We start from the raw sequence: 17,230 nt of genomic DNA, 5'->3' as shown, positions 1-17,230 counted from the left end.
AAGTTACTGCAGTTTGCCGGTGGTGTTCTGAAGTAAGTAAAAATATCAAAGGAGAGCAGAAGGATGAGTCAGGATGTTTAGAGAAACAGATTAGCAACCTTCATTGTCTGTTTTTAAAGATCTAAATGAAGTTCTAAACTTGACAAAGGCAGCTATTGTGAATTCTAGATGAAAATCATCGCCATTTTTTTTCTAGCCTTGAGGTTTTCTATTTTAATCAAAAGTTAACTGTTGGTTCACTAATTACACTTCTGAAGCAGCACAGTAGAAACAAATCGACCATATTATAAAGTCTGCATAGACAAAACTGAGTTCATAACCGGACTTTTGCCAGTCCTAATGTCTCTTAAAGCTTCATGTGTGTAACTATCACGTCAATCAATTGCCTTCTTTTTATTATATGTTTTTTGAAAGACCAATGATTAAGACATTTTGAGTTTTGAGTAAAGCTTTTTTTTAGATATTGCCTGGCTGACCATTGTAAAATGATGAACTCTGAAACACTTTCACATCAAATCACTTTATTATTTCCCTGTGTTAGATTTACAAAATGTTGAATCACAAGTTAATACCTAAAAAGTGAAATGTAAGCTTTTTCATGCGATTTATGCTTTTTTTTGGATGCTGGGTGAATTGCAATTGTAGGATTTTAAACTGTGATTGAATCCTCTTTCCATTTATAATTGCAGCAGCTGAATTACAAGAGGGTTCGGGATTTCAAATCTATTTCAATTGAATTTGGTTTATATGACTTTAATTAACCCCAGAAATTTGATTTTATTACCTTGTTTTGTGTTGCTTTCAGTTTTATCTTATTTTCATTAAAATAATTTGATGATTTATTAAGATTGCGGTTTTAACATATTACTGATTTTACTGTTGTAACTCAGTCTGGTGGGCATGATTATGCTTTCAATAGAAAGTTGAATTGGAGTAAGGTGTTAAGTAAACTTGAGCCTGATGTCCTGTGCTGGGCGACTGGGCAAAAATGACCTCCTTGATATCTTGTCCAGTTCCTCTTGTGTAATCTGTTGAGCTGTTTGTGAATTCCACTGTGATACAGCTTGAAGATTCTGTTTCATTTCTGAAAGCACCTCCACCCATTTCTCACGGCCTGTCATTGACGTTGATAGCACCCCCTTGCATTGTTCTTGGAGTCTGAAACAATGAGAAAGAAAAGAACCAATGGAAGTTCAAAGAGAAAAGTTAACCAATGTTCAAGTTAAGCACTGTAGTCTCAGCTTGGAATTAGAATTACATGTGGCTAAACACAAATCCTATGAGACAGACAACTCATTTTTCACTTGGTTTTAATGAATTTGCAAATCAAATGAAACACTAACGGACTTATTTTAGATCTTTTAAACCGTTTTGAACTGTTATCGTTTTTCCAGCTAATATCCATATATTTCTTCCAAATGTATCTATTGCCCGTTTCTCATCACCCTGTGATGGTGGGGGTGGTCCTACTTCCTGGAACATTGCGAATCACTCATGTTATTTAAATGATTAAACTGTTGCATAAACATTGAGTGCAGCACCACTTACATGGTCACAGACAGAACTGGGCAGATTTCCTTCAGCTTACAGTGGTGACTGACTTCAAAGCTACTTTACTGGCAGTAAGGCACTTTGAAAGGTGCTATGTAAATGCAAATCTTTCTTCCTTCTGGAGAATTGTATTGACCACACAACTAACATAATATCGGTGACAGCTCTGCTTGGAGTGGAGTACAGTTTTCAGAATAGATTCCTTATGAAAATTTCCAGGGCCTGCACATTCTATGGAATGTGATATTATGTACTATACTGTCTTCTGATATGCTGCCCTGCTCTCCTTTCATGTGTACTGTTCCTCCTGCTTTCATCCTCAACTATAATTGCATGTCTATGGGGACTCCTGTAGTTGGCACACTGAATCTCTTACTGTGGCTGCAGGGAAGAAATTTTGACAGGCTGTCAGGTGTAAGTACCACTCAAATCCAGCTGCATGGCAACAACTATCACTTTAAAAGCTCTGCTGTAACTCCATTTAAAAACATTGCCAGATTTCAGATCTCCAAAGTGAACCATATTCACCTGTATGAGCTCAGACTTGCTACAGGTATGTGTCTGATTTAATACATAGCAATTGTTTGTGCAAAAGGATTACAAATTATGAAACCACTATCTTTGCTGCTTAATTTGATATAGTTCATGTCTAAATAGCTCGAGAAGCATTGGAAGCCTGTTCCTGGAACTGCTTTCCTAACAGCACTGTCCATACCCCAAAGATTGCAGTGGTTCAAGCAGGCAGCTCATCACCACCTTCTCAAGGGCAGTTAGGGATGAGCAGAAACTGCTGGCTGAGCTAATGACATCCACATTCCATAAATTAATTCATAAATTAAATGCATTAAAGACAGATTGGGCTAGGAATCTCAACACCTCTATTCTACTGCAGAAATCTAATGGAACTACATCCCACCAAGAAACCAGTGCACAAAATTGCATAAGAGCTGATTTACCATTTGACGCTTATCAAAAACAAAGCAAACTTGAGTTCAGCATCGCAGAACCTGCAGTATGACTCTGTATTTACAGAACCTGCAATGTAACTCCCTGTAATTACCGAACCTGTAACGTAACTCCCTGCAATTACATACCCTGCAAAGTTACTCCCTGTAATTACAGATCCTGCAATGTAACTCCCTGTAATAACCGAACCTGTAATGTAACTCCCTGCAATTACATAACCTGCAAAGTTACTCCCTGTAATTACTGAACCTGCAATTTTACTCCCTGTAATTACAGAACCTGCAATTTAGCTCTTTTTAATTATAGAACTTTCAACGTGACTCCCTGTAATTACAGAACTTGCAATATAACTCACTGCAATTACATAACCTCCAATGTTACTCCCTGTAATTACAGAACCTGCAATTTAACTCGTTTTAATTATCGAACCTGTAATATGACTCCCTAAAATTACAGAACCTGTAATGTAATTCCCTGCAATTACAGAACCTGCAATGTTACTCCCAGTAATTACAGAACCTGCAATGTGACTCCCTGTAATTACAGAACCTGTAAAGATTTTCCTCCCTATAATTACAGAACCTGTAATGTGACTCCCTGTAATTACAGAACCTGTAATGTAAGTCCCTGAAATTACTTAACCTCCAATGTGACTCCCTGTAAATACATAACCTGCAATGTGATCCTGTGTAATTACAGAACCTGCAATGTGACTCCCTGTAATTACAGATCCTGCAATGTCACTCCCTGTAATTACAGAACCCGCAATGTCACTCCCTGTAATTACATAACCTCCAATGTGACTCCCTGTAATTACAGAACCTGCAGTGTGACTCCCTGTATTTACAGATCCTGCAATGTGATTCTGTGTAATTACAGAACCTGCAATGTGACTCCCTGTAATTACAGAACCTGTAATGTAACTCCCTGCAATTACAGAACCTGCAATGTGACTTCCTGTAATTACAGAACCCGCAATGTCACTCCCTGTAATTACAGAACCTCCATATGACTCCCTATAATTACAGAACCTCCAATGTCACTCCCTGTAATTACAGAGCCTGCAATGTGACTCTGTGAAAATACAGATCCTGCAATGTGACTCCCTCTCATTACAGAACCTGCAATGTGACTCGCTATAATTACAGAACCTGCAATATGACTCGCTGTGGTTAAAAATCCTGTAATGTGACTCCCTGTAGTTAAAGATCCTGTAATGTGACTCCCTGTAATGACAGAACCTGCAATGTGACTCCCAGATTCTACTGTTTGGTATACCAATTATTGAAATGCCACTGTCATAGCAGTTGCCTTGTCATTAATTAATTATAAATGACAGATCTATTACTAATAAACAGTGTCTGGCCTTGATATTCCTGTGGGATTCTGGACTCTGTCCCAGGAGTCCTGAGGCCTCACTTCCAAAGAAGCGATCTCCTAATTGGTTGCCTCTGCACTCACTATCCTGTTACGGAAGGATGGTCTCCCATCAATCAGACCCATTGCAGGGATGTACTGAGAGATGGATGCTGCTAGCAGGACCCAGACTGGAGGTACATCTAGAGGGCCACCAAGTTGGAGTTGGAATTGGGGTGAGTGATAGGGCTAGGAGCCCAAACCAAAAGCAGCTTTTGATTGTGCAGCCTTACGTTGTAGGTACAATCCTCTATTTTAAATAAATCCCAGACCTACTACTTGGAGGTTGCTTCCAATGAGTTCATCATCTTCCCATAGGGTGGAAGGCTTGGTCTCCCCATAGCAATATTTAGACAATGCAGCTAAATCACCGGTAATTAATTGCCCTAATTGGCATAGTCAGCCACTCCTGTTACCTGTCTGACCCTGGGAAAGTTCCCAATGGCAGAGGTGCATTGGAGGGGCAAAATATAAGCCTGATCCTGTTGCAAAATGTATGTCAAGAATGTGAGGCTTTAGTAGGATTGAGTACAGCTACAATTTCTTATCATAAACTCAAAAATACTGCTAATGCTTGGAATATGTATGTAGCCTGGAGAAAGGGCTAAGGGAGTACTTAGATCTACATAATTATACCTTGTCTTGAAAGCAGATTTTATAGTTTTACCAACAGATAAAAACGAGAAGAGTAGCTGAAGTAAACATTGACTCTTTAGGAACAAAGCCATGGAAAATTATTCTGAGAGATGAGAAAATGATAGACACATTGAAATAATATTTTGTATGTATTTTCACAGCTGTTATACATCACAAGTTATACATCGGAAAGGGTGAGTAATCAGGGAGGCTGATAAGGGTTTTGAACTTTAGATAATTAGCATAAACAGAGAAAACATTAATGAAACTTAAGTGACTAAAATCCGACAAGTCCCCAGGATCTGATGATGGCCTATATCTTAGGGCTATAAACAAAATTGTTGCAGATATAATGATTATAGTTTCCGAAATACTCTAAATTCTAAAACAATCTGAGTAAATTAGAATGTAACAAATGAATCTGCTATTCAAGACAGGAGGAAAGGGAAAGTAGGGACCACAGGCAAGTTAGTATACCAGCAGTCATCAGGAAAATGCTGAAAATTATTATTTAAAAAGAAGTCTTAACACTGCACTTAGAAAACCATAGTATGATCAGAAAATGTCAATATGTTGTGAATCTTTGGAATTGTGTACTCCAGATGTTGTGAATACTCTATCAGTGAATATATTTAAGGTTGCGACAGATAGACTTTTGGTTTCTCAGGAAGTGAAGTGATATGGGGAGCGGACAGTGTAGTGGAGTTGAGGCTAATGATCCATCATGGCCTTGCTGAATGATGGAGCAGGCTTGAGAGGCCATATGGTTGACTTTTGATGTTGTTTCTTATGTCCTCAAAATGAATGAAGCCTTCAAGTCAGGAAAGAAGACAGTGAACAGAAAAAAAAGGATAACTATAGAATGGATATTAATCTCTCCACATCCACTCCTCCCCATCACATACACACATGAACTTGGGAACGGTAATAGGCATTTAGCCTCTTGGGTCCTACAAGGATTGAAGTGGTAGAGAGGTTAAAATTTTAAAATTGCTAGATGTGATCCTAGCATACGGTAGGCAAATCTGCCATCATTTTCACAGCAGTGGGATATGTAATGTACCTGTATCCCATCAAGAGAAGCAGCTGCAGTGAAAAGAGGTTCTATGCTTCAACAGAGTTCTTGCCTGAACTTTCTCTCTGAAACCTCTCCTGCCTGTAAGAACCTGTGTTTGAATTTACCTTTTGCCAAGGGGTGCGTTTATGAGATGTTGCAAGGATAGGAACAGCTCCTTCATTAAGTTGCGATACAGTTGGTTGGGTTATCAAATAAGTTAAATTATTCTAAATTCTGTTTTCCTTTGTTCATGTTTCATCTGTAGTGTTTAAATAAATTCTGTTTTATTTAAAGCTCAGTGGTTTGACCAGCTGCATCACTCCTGGAATATCTACTGTACATCTGCTTAAAAAAATTAAAAACGTTAGGGTCTGGGCTCCATTTGTAAAACATTTTAAGAGCATCTGATCTGGTCTATACCAGATTGGTGGTCTGGCCTGGAGCCCCAGAGACATGTATTGGCCCTTCTCTGAATGAAGCAGTATTCCCAGAGGGACCAATATCCAACATCTTTACACGTGCAATGTGAAGGGGGTGAGTGAATGAACTTCCTCACTGCAGGCAGTGGATAGGATATTAAGGAAATGGATGCTTTTGAACTCTCTGGAAGGGGAAAAACATTCGGAAAGACTCCTTCAGATCATTAATGTTCCTGAGACTGTTGCTACTTAAGATAATCTTCCAATTGTCTTTGCCAGAAAGTGACAACTTTCCCTGCAGTATGTTGGACACTGCAATTGCATTCAGGTTCCCTCCTTCCACATTTTTTGCTGTCCATTTTAGTGTCTTAACTGAACTCCAGCATGCTTCACTCTGCCTGCTTTCAATAACAACTATAACAGTGAGTCATTTGCTTGGAAAATGAGGATGAGCTTTAGTTGGGTAGGAACATGCTTTTACAATTCCTTCAACATACTCACTTTCCAAGTGCCACCTGAGGGAGAACAATAAATAGTGTCACTTTTAATATGAGTAATTTTTCTGAGAAATTATAGCCTAGAAATTCCTTGAGGATTTCACAATATCCCTCAGTGGAGAGTTCATGGAACCACAGAGCTGTACATAAAACATTATTTTCAGTGAGGGCAATGCTGAACACCTGTCACGAGGCTGGAAGTGGGAGAGTGGGAGGACCTTGTTCATTTTGCAAATTACCACTAAGGGCAAAGAAAAGATTGAGAAAAGAAACTTAAAAAATGGTTTCAGCTTTCGATTATATTGTTTGCATCAAAAGTTTATTTTTTAAAAAAGTGCAACCAAAGCAACCTCTTCTGTTTTAATAATTCTTTTACTGTCCAAAGAATATGCTAGTTGTTAAATTGCAGAGTCGCACAGTCATTCAGTACAGAAACAACCTCTTCAGTCCAACACATCCACGCTGACCAGATATCATAAATCGCACTAGTTTCATTTGCCTAGGTTTGGTCCATATCCCTCTTAACGTTTCCTATTTATGTATCTGTCCAAGTTTCTTTTAAATGTTGTAATCGCCTCTACCACTTCCTCTGCCAGGTCATTTTATACACACACCCTCTGTGTGCAAAGCTTGCTCTTCAGGTCCCTTCTAAATGTTGCCCATCTTATCTTAAATGTATGCTCTCTAGTTTTGACCTCCCCTGCCTTGGAAAAAGACCATGACTACTCACCTCCATTCTGTCCCTCATGATTTATCAACCTTTACAAAGTCTTCCCTCAGCCACCAATGCTCCAGATAATTAAAAAAAAACACCCCGGCCTATTCAGTATATCCTTATAAGTCATGGCAACACCCTTGTAAATTTTTTCTGTACCCTTTCTGCTTTAACCACGTGCTTCCTATAGCAGGGTGACCAGAATTGTACGCCGTATTCTAAAAGTGGCCTCACCAATGTCTTCTGCTGCCGCAGCATGACTTCCCAACTCCTTTATGTAATGCTCTGACTGATGAAGGCAAGCATGACGAATCCTTCACACCACCCTGTCTACGTGTCACGCCACTTTTGAGGAACTATGAACCTGCATCCCCAGGTCCCTCTGTCTAACAGTACTCCCTAGGGTCCTACCATTAAATGTAAAGTTTGCCCTGGTTGACTTTACCAAAATACAACACCTCAAATTTATCTAAATTAAACTTCATTGGTCAATTGATCTATCTGATCAAATTCCCATTGTACTCTGATATAACTTCCTTCACAGTCCACTATAGCACCAGTTTTGATATCATCACAAGCACAATATAACTAATTTCAGGAAGACTTTTATATATTTTTCCAGAAGATTAAATCGCAATGCTTTCAATAAACAGGCTTGCATTTATCTAGCACTGTTAATAGCTACAGGTTATCCCAAAATTCCTTCCAGCCAATGAAGCAGATTTAAAGTATAGTCACTATTATACAATACTGTAAGAAGTGGAGCAATCAATGTATACATGCAAGGTAAACTCCTACTAACAGCAATTATAGAGATAATCTGTTTTGTAATGTTGATTGACGGGTCTATATTATCCAGGATATTGCAAATAAGTATCCAGCACATCATAATGTTCTAGGATAGGTTGCACCAAGTTGAGAGTTCAGAAGGAGCCTCAATTTAACATCTCATCTGAAAGATAGCTTCTTCAATAGTGCAGCACTCTCCCAGCACTGCTCTGGACTAGTAGTCCTGTGTTTCTTGTGTGCAAGTCCCACAGTATTTGGATTCAGAGGCAAGATTGCCACCAACTGAGGCAAGGCTGCCACTCCTATCAGATTGTACACAGATTTGCACATCACTCTGCCACAGAATTCATAATGTTCTGGAAACTGACAAATTAAGACAGTTATCAGTCACTTGCGATAGTTTAACCACTTTCTATTTTTCTGGGAAGGGACTCAATATTGTCTGACAGCTAGTTACTCTTCTACTCATAGCATTATGTGAGGCAATGCTTGTAGTGCCACAACACAATTTATTAGCTCTGATCATGACGGATGTCACTTGTGGCCAAGGACAGAGTTGCTGCAGTCATAGCTGCATTGCTTACTTCCTGCAATCTGGTAATGGTAATTTTGTTTTTCTCTGTTAATTTGCAAGTTATGGCTCACCCCAAGCAGACTGAAAATTTAATTTGCTAGATAAGCATATATAGGATGCAATATCAGAGGCAGCTAACAAATAAGACATTGACTCATTGCAATGCTGCGAAGACCTCTTTACACATAAATTAATCATTGCTTAAGCTGTGGTGTCTGCTGTGATGCTTGTAGAAGGAACAGTGGTGCAAATTTGAAAAAGAAATCCAGTTTTCTTGTGGACTACCCATTGTGGAACTGACTAATTGAGGAATCAAGTACAATCTTTAGTTTGTGCCGGGATCACAATAGAGCTGTTGGTAGATTAGCAGAAACAATGATTTTTCTTCTAACATCAACTCAGAAATGTCTCAAAGACACTTCCTTTGCCTGTTCCTCATTTTAAAACTGACTTTTAATGCATCTGGTGACATGTGGTCAGATTGCATATATATGTTGAAACCTGATTTACACTTCACCCCCAATTCAATCCCACTATTTCTTTGTCCTATCAAATTGAGTGCTTAAAATATAGTCTATGACAAGCCATAATTTACTGCACCTAAACATTGGGAGATCAAAGCCATTGTTCTGACCCTGTTACAAACTTCATCACCCTTCATAGTGAACTGTCTCTTGCTCCAGGAGATTGCAGCAACTTTTTTGACTCTTGAATTATTGGCCCTCCACATTCTGTACATCACAAAGATAGCCTGTCTATATCAGTATAAGATTACTTACCTCCATCAATACCTCTATCATCCATCCCTTTCAGATTGAAGAGCATAATAGCCAGCTGGCTTCAAATGTCTGTTTCAGCCTTCCCAAAATTATTCTGCTCCTCACCCATCCGACACTGAACAGGCATAACTGCGGTAGATGGAATTCAAACATAAAGTGTTGTGGACCTGGTCAGACCCCCCAATCTGCTATGGACCAGGCCAGACCCCCTCAAAATGTTTAACAAAGGTAACCCAGAACCAAACATTTTTTTTCAGCTGATGTAGAATGGATATTTCAGAAGTGATGCAGCTGGTCAAACCACACAGATTTGAACAAAACAGAATTTATTTAACCACTACGGGTGAAGCACAAACAAAAGAAAACAGAATTTAGAATAAGTTATTTGATAATCCAACCAATCTACTGCAACTTAACTAAGGAGCTGTTCCAATTTCTACAAGACCCAAAAACACTTCCCTTGGCAAAAGGTATATTCAAACACAGGTTCTTACAAGCATGAGAGATTTCAGAGAGAACGTTCAGGCAAAACCTCGGTTGAAGCATGGAATCTTGTTCACTGTAGCTGCTTCTCTAGGTCCCCAGCAGTTTTTGACTGCTTGCTAAAACAGATCAAATTAGAAAAAAGCTGAGCTAGGAGAACTGGCCACTCCCCTTTCATAGTACAACAATGTTGAAAAAACCTAAAGGCTTCCTCTGATTGTTGACTGAGACAGTGTCTGTTAGCCATTTCAGCACCACTGACTTCACAACCTTCCTTGAAAAAAACCAAGGACTACATAACCTTGTTAAAGGGGCAGCATCATTACAAAAGTAAGCAGCTACCCAACTTGGAACTGGAAAGGAAAGATCAGACATTTGTTTTTTTCTTTAAGAAGCTAGGAATTGTGGTACCACAGTGAAATTTAAGGGTCCACATACAGAAATTACTGAAAATTAGTAGGCAATTAGAAAAGAAATAATTGAAAAGGCTGATAGAATAATAAAATGATGGCCTTGACCTCAGATTGCAAAGAGGTGGAAGTTGAGCTACTGTTGAATTAAGCACCAGTTTAATCAATTTTACAGTAAAGTGCTCACAGCACAATGCAATTCAGAAGGAATTTAATGACATGGATTGAGCACTGCACAGATTCACCAGAAAGGATTAAATTATGAGGACAAGTTATATTAACTAGGAATACTGTTTTTAATGCAGACAAGGTCTCGTCCACTGTCTGAAGTGTTGGTGAGACTTCTGCGTTGCCTCCTTTGATGAAGACTCACCAAATTAAGTGCCTTTCAGGCACTCATGTAACCAACGGTGGGTCTTGTCCATGATAAAGGACCCAAGTGAAAGAAATTGCACGTCCTGAGAGCAGCTGGTCATTTGGAAACTGGCAGCTGTCCATTGTAGACAGTGCTATCAGGAGCAGTGCTAACTGTCAGCCCGGCACCCAGTGAGAGACCAAAGGACACTGAGGGGCTTTGACCACAGAGGGGTGAGGGTGGGAGAGGATCTCAGTGGGCCATCTCCTTCATGATTCTGAGTCATTTGAAGTAATACTGAGTGTCCCCACCTTAGTACCTTCCAGGAGTCAAAACCAGTAAAACTGTTAAATGAGATATATTGGTCAAATCATACACTTCAAAATGGAAGTGTATTTTCCAATATGTTCATTTCTAAGTTTTACTGCTTTTGCCTACATTTTCTTTCCCAATGGGTCAAGCAAAACTATGTGGTGAGTGTCCTGCTTGCTTTCCAATGCATACCAGCCGTGGAAGGCTGAGGCCCTTACTGGACTTTAATTCCCCCTTTTAAGGGCACAAATTGCTAGCAGAATGGAAAGACTAGACTTACTTGTGGCAGAAGCAGAAAGATTGCTGTGTCTCCACCCACTCCATTAAATGTCCTGTCCACCTCTAAACTTGTCCTAGACGTGTATTCCCTTGGGTATCGAAGATGAAGGGGAGATATTATGATGCAGAAAATGATACAGAAGTTTGATCGGGTAGATAAACAGGAAGTATTTCCTCCGGTGACGATTCCAGGATAAAAGAACAGAACCTTAAAGCTAGGCTGTGTCATTGAGGCATCAGGAAAGGTTGTAGAAAATGAAATCCAGCCCCCCAAAACTGCTGAGACTTGGTCAATTGAAATTTCGTAAAGTGAATTTTTGCAGATATTTGTCAGGTCAGACTCTATAACCTAATCTTTAACTTTCATTTGCTGACCAGCTATGTGTTCGCATCTCTTTCAGAGAGACACCTATCCCGTGAGACATGAATGGGGCCCAGGAGTTAAATGGCTCAGGCCTCAAATTAATGACATTAGGTCAGTTTCATGCTTGGGCCACCCCCTTCTGGATGAAAAGTGCATAAATTCTGTAATGAACAGTGCCTGAGAAACACTATTAATACAGCATATTTAGAAGAGTAGGTAACTCAGTAGAATAAATAAGACAAATTTGATTCAGGTAGGAGAGATTGAAATAGAAAAGCACAAAAAAGGCATCAATTAGAAGACTAAAGAAGAAATCACTGTTGACAATATTAACTTACAAACATTTAACATGTTCTTATGACATTCAGTGTCCTCTATTTTAAGGGAAACATTAAATTACTTAAATTGAAAGATTAATGATTACATTACAAAAAGCAGAGGAACATTATAAGAACCTGTTATGTGTCTGGAAACAAAGTGATTTCAGGAATGGAAAGTATCAGGGAATCTGTTAAGATTGTATTTCTCCAAGTCAGTATCTCCGATTGTGCTGCTTTGTTAAATGCTCTTCCCAACATCTATACTACTTAATTAGTTTAATTTCATTTTATTATTAAAATGAAATAAATTATTAACACTTCAGCTTTGCAAAGATGTCTTATTCACTCTTTGTATTTACACATTATCACCTTGTGGAATGTCTTCCTGTTTCACAAAATACTCCTTGATTAATTTGAAGCAGCTTTGTCTTAAGCCAAACATGTTGGTCAACCTTAATTGAACTTTCATTGATGATTGCCTTTTCTATATACAAAGTTCAGCTGACATGAATCAAGAATGTATTTTGCAGGTTCGTTATGTAACCTCCTCTTTCTTCATCAGAATTTTGATTGTTCAAATTGGAGATCAGTAAATAGTTGTTCAGTGTGGCAATAACAAATGCTCCCACCCAAACTGTTCATAGTTGAGATACAGTTTCCAAACAAAATGGTTGCAAAACATTATTTGGATAAAGTTTGTTATTGCTTGATAACTTGATATCTTTCTTCCCACTCTTGTATCAAATTGGATTACAATCATTAAGTTATAGCTAACACTATATTCAGTCTGAAATCAGGGAGTGGATATTCAACATAGGAAACTGATGGATCAGTTCCGAGTCTTCACTAAAGTTGTGCCATTCTCACAGAGGCAGGCAGCTGCCATGTTGGGGAGATGCTGATGCCTGGCCGGTTAAAATGGGCAGCTTCTTGAGGTTGACCATGATGAAAATTGATCGTAAACAAGGCTGGCAGGAGTGGTGCTCATACTGAAACTAACTGTCTCAAAAAAAAAGATGTAAGGCATTTACCTGGGCCATATGGTAAACCTGACAACCATGCAGAGGACCCTTAGCATGTTCCTTAAGGTGCTGGTAATTGGCAGCAGCTACAATTCCCAAAATCTTTCAGGGAGGCACTGGATCCTGAGATGATCATCTGGACCTCAGTTTTGAAGACTTATCCACACCTGGTTCTAAATTTTCAAATCTTGTAAAATCTGATCCCAGCTATTTGTATTTTTATGTATTTGTTTTCTTCAAATGGAAAGTACTAATGTGTGAAAGATGATTTCTCCTTATTGTTATTTTAAGCTGAGTTAAGAAGTAATGACTGGAAATCAATTGTAACTGAGCACAGGGTAGATTTAACATTGAAGTGTATCCCTTGGGTTTAGCTCCCTTTGGAGCTGATCTGACATTCTGAATTAATGGCTTTGGCACAGGAGAAACATTAAATTATCCAGCAGTGACTGGATGCACTCAAATATTCTAACATTCCTTTTGAAGTAAAAAACAAACTGAGATGTACATCAGATTAGTCAGTATCTGATAGAGAAGGTTGAGTTATTTTTTGAGTTGAAACTTGCTTCAGATTTTCATTTTAACTCCCACTCAGAGGATAAACCCATTTTCCCTTGAATTGTTCTGAGAATTAGAGAGGAATCATTGTTAAAAAAAAATGTTGAGCTTGTCTTTGGCAATGTTGGGCAGAAGTAGTTGGGCAGATGGTAAATCTTGGCATGCAAGCGCACAGGTCATAAAATGTAGCAGTACAGGTAGATAAAGTTGTAAAGGAGGCATATGGCAGAGGTATAGAATACATGAGTAGGGATATGATGATGAAACTGTATATGGCACTGGTGGGGCCATAACTGGATGATTGTGTGCAGGAAGGATGTAATTGCTTTTGCGAGACAGCAGAGACATTTTACTAGCATGTTTCCAGGGCTGGAGAATTGCAGCTCCGAGAAGAGATTGGAGTTGTTTTCCTTGGAACAGAGAAGGCTGAGGGAGTGACATGATTGAGGTATACAAAATTATGAAGGAGAGAGGTAGGGAACCAGTTTACCTTGTCTGAGAGTTCAAAAACCAAGGGCATAGATTTAAGTGAAGGTGCAGAAGGGTTGGAGAGGATGTGAGGAATATCCTTTTTATGCAGAGGGTGGCGGGTGTCTGGAATTCACTGCCTGAGTTGGTGGTGAAGACAGAGACCCTAACCTCCTTTAAAAAGAACGTGGATCTGCATCATAAGTGCTTTGAGCTGCAGGGTTGTGGGCTGAGTACAGGAAGATGGGATTAGAAAGGGTATCTGGTGGTGTTTGGGTCTGCATGGAGAAGGTAGGCTGATTAGCCCCTTCTGTGATGTATCATTTCAATGGTTCTATGGTTTTATGTTGTGCTCTTTATGTCTTTGCTGCAAAATGTTAGTATTTTAAACAAGTTATTCATTTATGTAGGATTAGAATACTGAGGACGTTTAATCTTTCTGCTGATTAAGGAGAAAGTAGAAAATGCCCACCACGTTGATAGACTCATTTTGAAGAAGATCAAAGAAGGTGAGTAGTCTCAGCTTCTTCTCACACTTTTGAAAAATGAGATGTCTTTGTAGTGTCCCTGATGTTTGGCTGTCAGCTTTCCAGTGGCTTTCCAGTTATTATTTAATTCAATTTTTACTCAGAAAGGGGAATGAGGTAAAAAATTCATCAGAAGGAAAAGTTGTTTTATTTTTACATTGTTTATGTGTGTTGCCTTCCTCTCAAAGCTGTGCATTGAGAAACACTAAGGAAGATTGATTTGCCTTTAACCCATGTCACCTCAAGCCCATTGGTGATTAATGGAAAATAGAAGGGCTGGCAACATGGTTGGGGAAAACCATGGTATGCCCACCGTTGCCATGCCATATTGTTAGTTTAACTACTCACTAAGGGCTAATTCAGTCACTTAAATTGCCAAGTAAAGGCTACTCCAACAGCCCGCTGGTATTTTATTTGCACTGGGAGGTCTCATTGCATTAGAGGACCACATGTAAAGATTATTAGGTAAATACTGGCTGTCTCCAAGTTGGTTCATGGTGTGGGGGTGGTCACTCCTTCACAGTGCTCCATGTAAAAATGGAAGGGTCACCCACAGGAACGGTACTGCCAGTGCCCCACCAACACTCCCCTCAGCTAGACGTACCTTTCTTTCAGGGTGCCGCACCATCCTGGCATTCTCTTCCTCTCCAGATGCAGTCTCAGTTATAGCACTGCAAGCAGTGGCAAGCCCTAGTGAGCCCTAATTAGACTGGGCTGGCAGAATTTGGAAGAGGGGTCAGCCTCTTTAGTCAGCCAACGCCAGGATGTCATGTAGGGTCACCTTTTAGCCCTAATGGGACTTCAGGCCCAGAACATTGACAATTGATAGCAGTGGTACAGTCCCCTGAATTTGAGAAAGATAATTCTTCTCCAGGATTCTCTGAATGTACTGATAATTACATACAAGACCATAAGAGGTAGGAACAGCAGTGGGCCATTTAGCCCCTTGATCCTGCTCCACCATTCATAGGATCTTGACTCATATCCAAATTCCTGCCCTTTCCCCATAAACCTGGGTTCCCCTATTGATCAAGAATCTACCTTTCGCAGCCTTTAAGATACACAAAGATTCTGCCCCACAGCTCTTGTGCCAAAGACTCACAACCCTCTGAGAGAAGACATTTCTCCTCATCTCAGTCTTAAATTAGTTCCCCTTAATTCTGAGACTGTGCCTTCTGGTCCTAGGTTCTCCCATGAGGAGAAACATCCTCTCAGCAGTGACCCTCTCAAACCTCTTCAGAATCCTGTATGTTTCAATCAGATCACCTCTCATTCTCCTGAACCCCAGTGAGTAAAATCCAACCTGTTTAGCTTTTGCTCACAAGAGAATTCCTCCATATCAGGAAACATCCAAGTGAACATTCTGAAATGTTCTCCAATGGAACAATATATTTTCTTAGATAAGGGGACCAAAACTGCTCACGGTACTACAGATGTGGTCTCACTGGAACCTTACATACTTGTGGTAAGATTTCCCTATCCTTATACTTCAATTGAAATTATGCTCTCCTTGAAATAAGGGCCAGCACTTTATTCACCTTCCTGATTACCTGCTGAACCTGTGTGCCAGCTTTCTGTTCAGTAATTCACTTAAAGTTTAACCAAAATTTTGCTAAATATGGTCTTCACTGAGTTTTGAAAAGATCACAAAGCCATTTATGGATGAAAGCCATTCAGTCTCTACAGCACCCAATTTATTTTTTTCTTAAATGGATCATTACATGATTCTGTGGCGCATGCCTCTGCTACCCAGTCTATACTGAAATCTATCTGTATGTTAATTTAGTTTTTTCTATGATTGACCTCACCATGTGAACTCACTACTTTGAGTTTCTCTTGCTTTACTCTTGGAGTCTGTAAGGTTATATTCGCATGATCTTTTCCAGCTTTTAGATTTGTCGGTATACTTATATAAGATCACATGTCACACACTTGCTTTCAACCTGCAAAACCCAAGCTCCATCAGTTATTTCTCAGAATGGAACTTGGTAATGCAGACCCTTAGGCTGTTTGATTCAGCATTCTGTTCGCTTTTGATGTTCAGCATGATCTTATAGAATTTTGTCACGCGTTCTCTTGAATGGTTAATGCAACTTCGTCGGTAGATTATCAGAAATCTACTAACAGACCTATCTGTTAGTTTTGTTAGACCTATCTGTTAGACCTATCTGCTTTGCTGAACTTCCATTAAAATTACAGGGGGAACTGGAGTATTCATGGCATGTGAACATTAAGTTTACTGACATAACCCAGCTTTCTTTCAACTTCAGCCTAAGCTATTTCAGCTCATTCAAGGAGCACAGTCTTCCTGTATGCAATGCAGTTGTTGTTTGTTCATCAAGAATGAACAGAAGCTCAGAATTGAGACGAGTTTAACTCTTGGTCAAACCTTAAGCACAGTCAACTGTTTTCAATTCAGTGTCACCCAGTTTGAATTCTCTGCGCATTTGAATCATTTTCAAGCAAAGAAAAGCAAAGTTCGATTCATTTAAATCACATTGTAACACAGTTTCTACAACAAACTACAGGAGTGTTCCAGTTTACCATCATCATGTGGACATACTTCACTGGCTTCTTTCCTTTTTGGCAAAAGCAGAATGTACCTCCTTCTGTGAAGTGTTGATCTGCTGTACAGGGTCGAAGAAATAGGAAACTATCAGTAAATGTCAAGAACAACAAGGTATTCAGGGAGCTAGATACAGCAAAACTGTTTTCTGTGGCTGGGCAGTCTAG

At 39.4% G+C, this 17,230-nt stretch overlaps 1 protein-coding gene across 5 annotated transcripts in view; it reads left to right on the top strand.

The window, feature by feature from the left end:
- Positions 1–17,230, top strand: part of sgcg (sarcoglycan, gamma) — a 692,618-nt gene that overhangs the window by 105,190 nt on the left and 570,198 nt on the right. For 2 of the 5 annotated variants that reach the window (XM_072577376.1, XM_072577374.1), the window contains exon 2: positions 14,381–14,479. The exons of the other annotated variants lie outside the window; for them this stretch is intronic. The gene's annotated coding sequence lies outside the window, so the exon portion shown is untranslated. The remainder of the gene's footprint in view (positions 1–14,380; positions 14,480–17,230) is intronic. 5 annotated transcript variants of the gene reach the window in all.

Source organism: Chiloscyllium punctatum, chromosome 9, assembly GCF_047496795.1.
Source record: "Chiloscyllium punctatum isolate Juve2018m chromosome 9, sChiPun1.3, whole genome shotgun sequence".
NCBI classification, from domain to species: Eukaryota; Metazoa; Chordata; class Chondrichthyes; order Orectolobiformes; family Hemiscylliidae; genus Chiloscyllium; species Chiloscyllium punctatum.
Note: the sequence above shows the minus strand (reverse complement) of the source record. Positions and strands in the feature narration are given on the sequence as shown.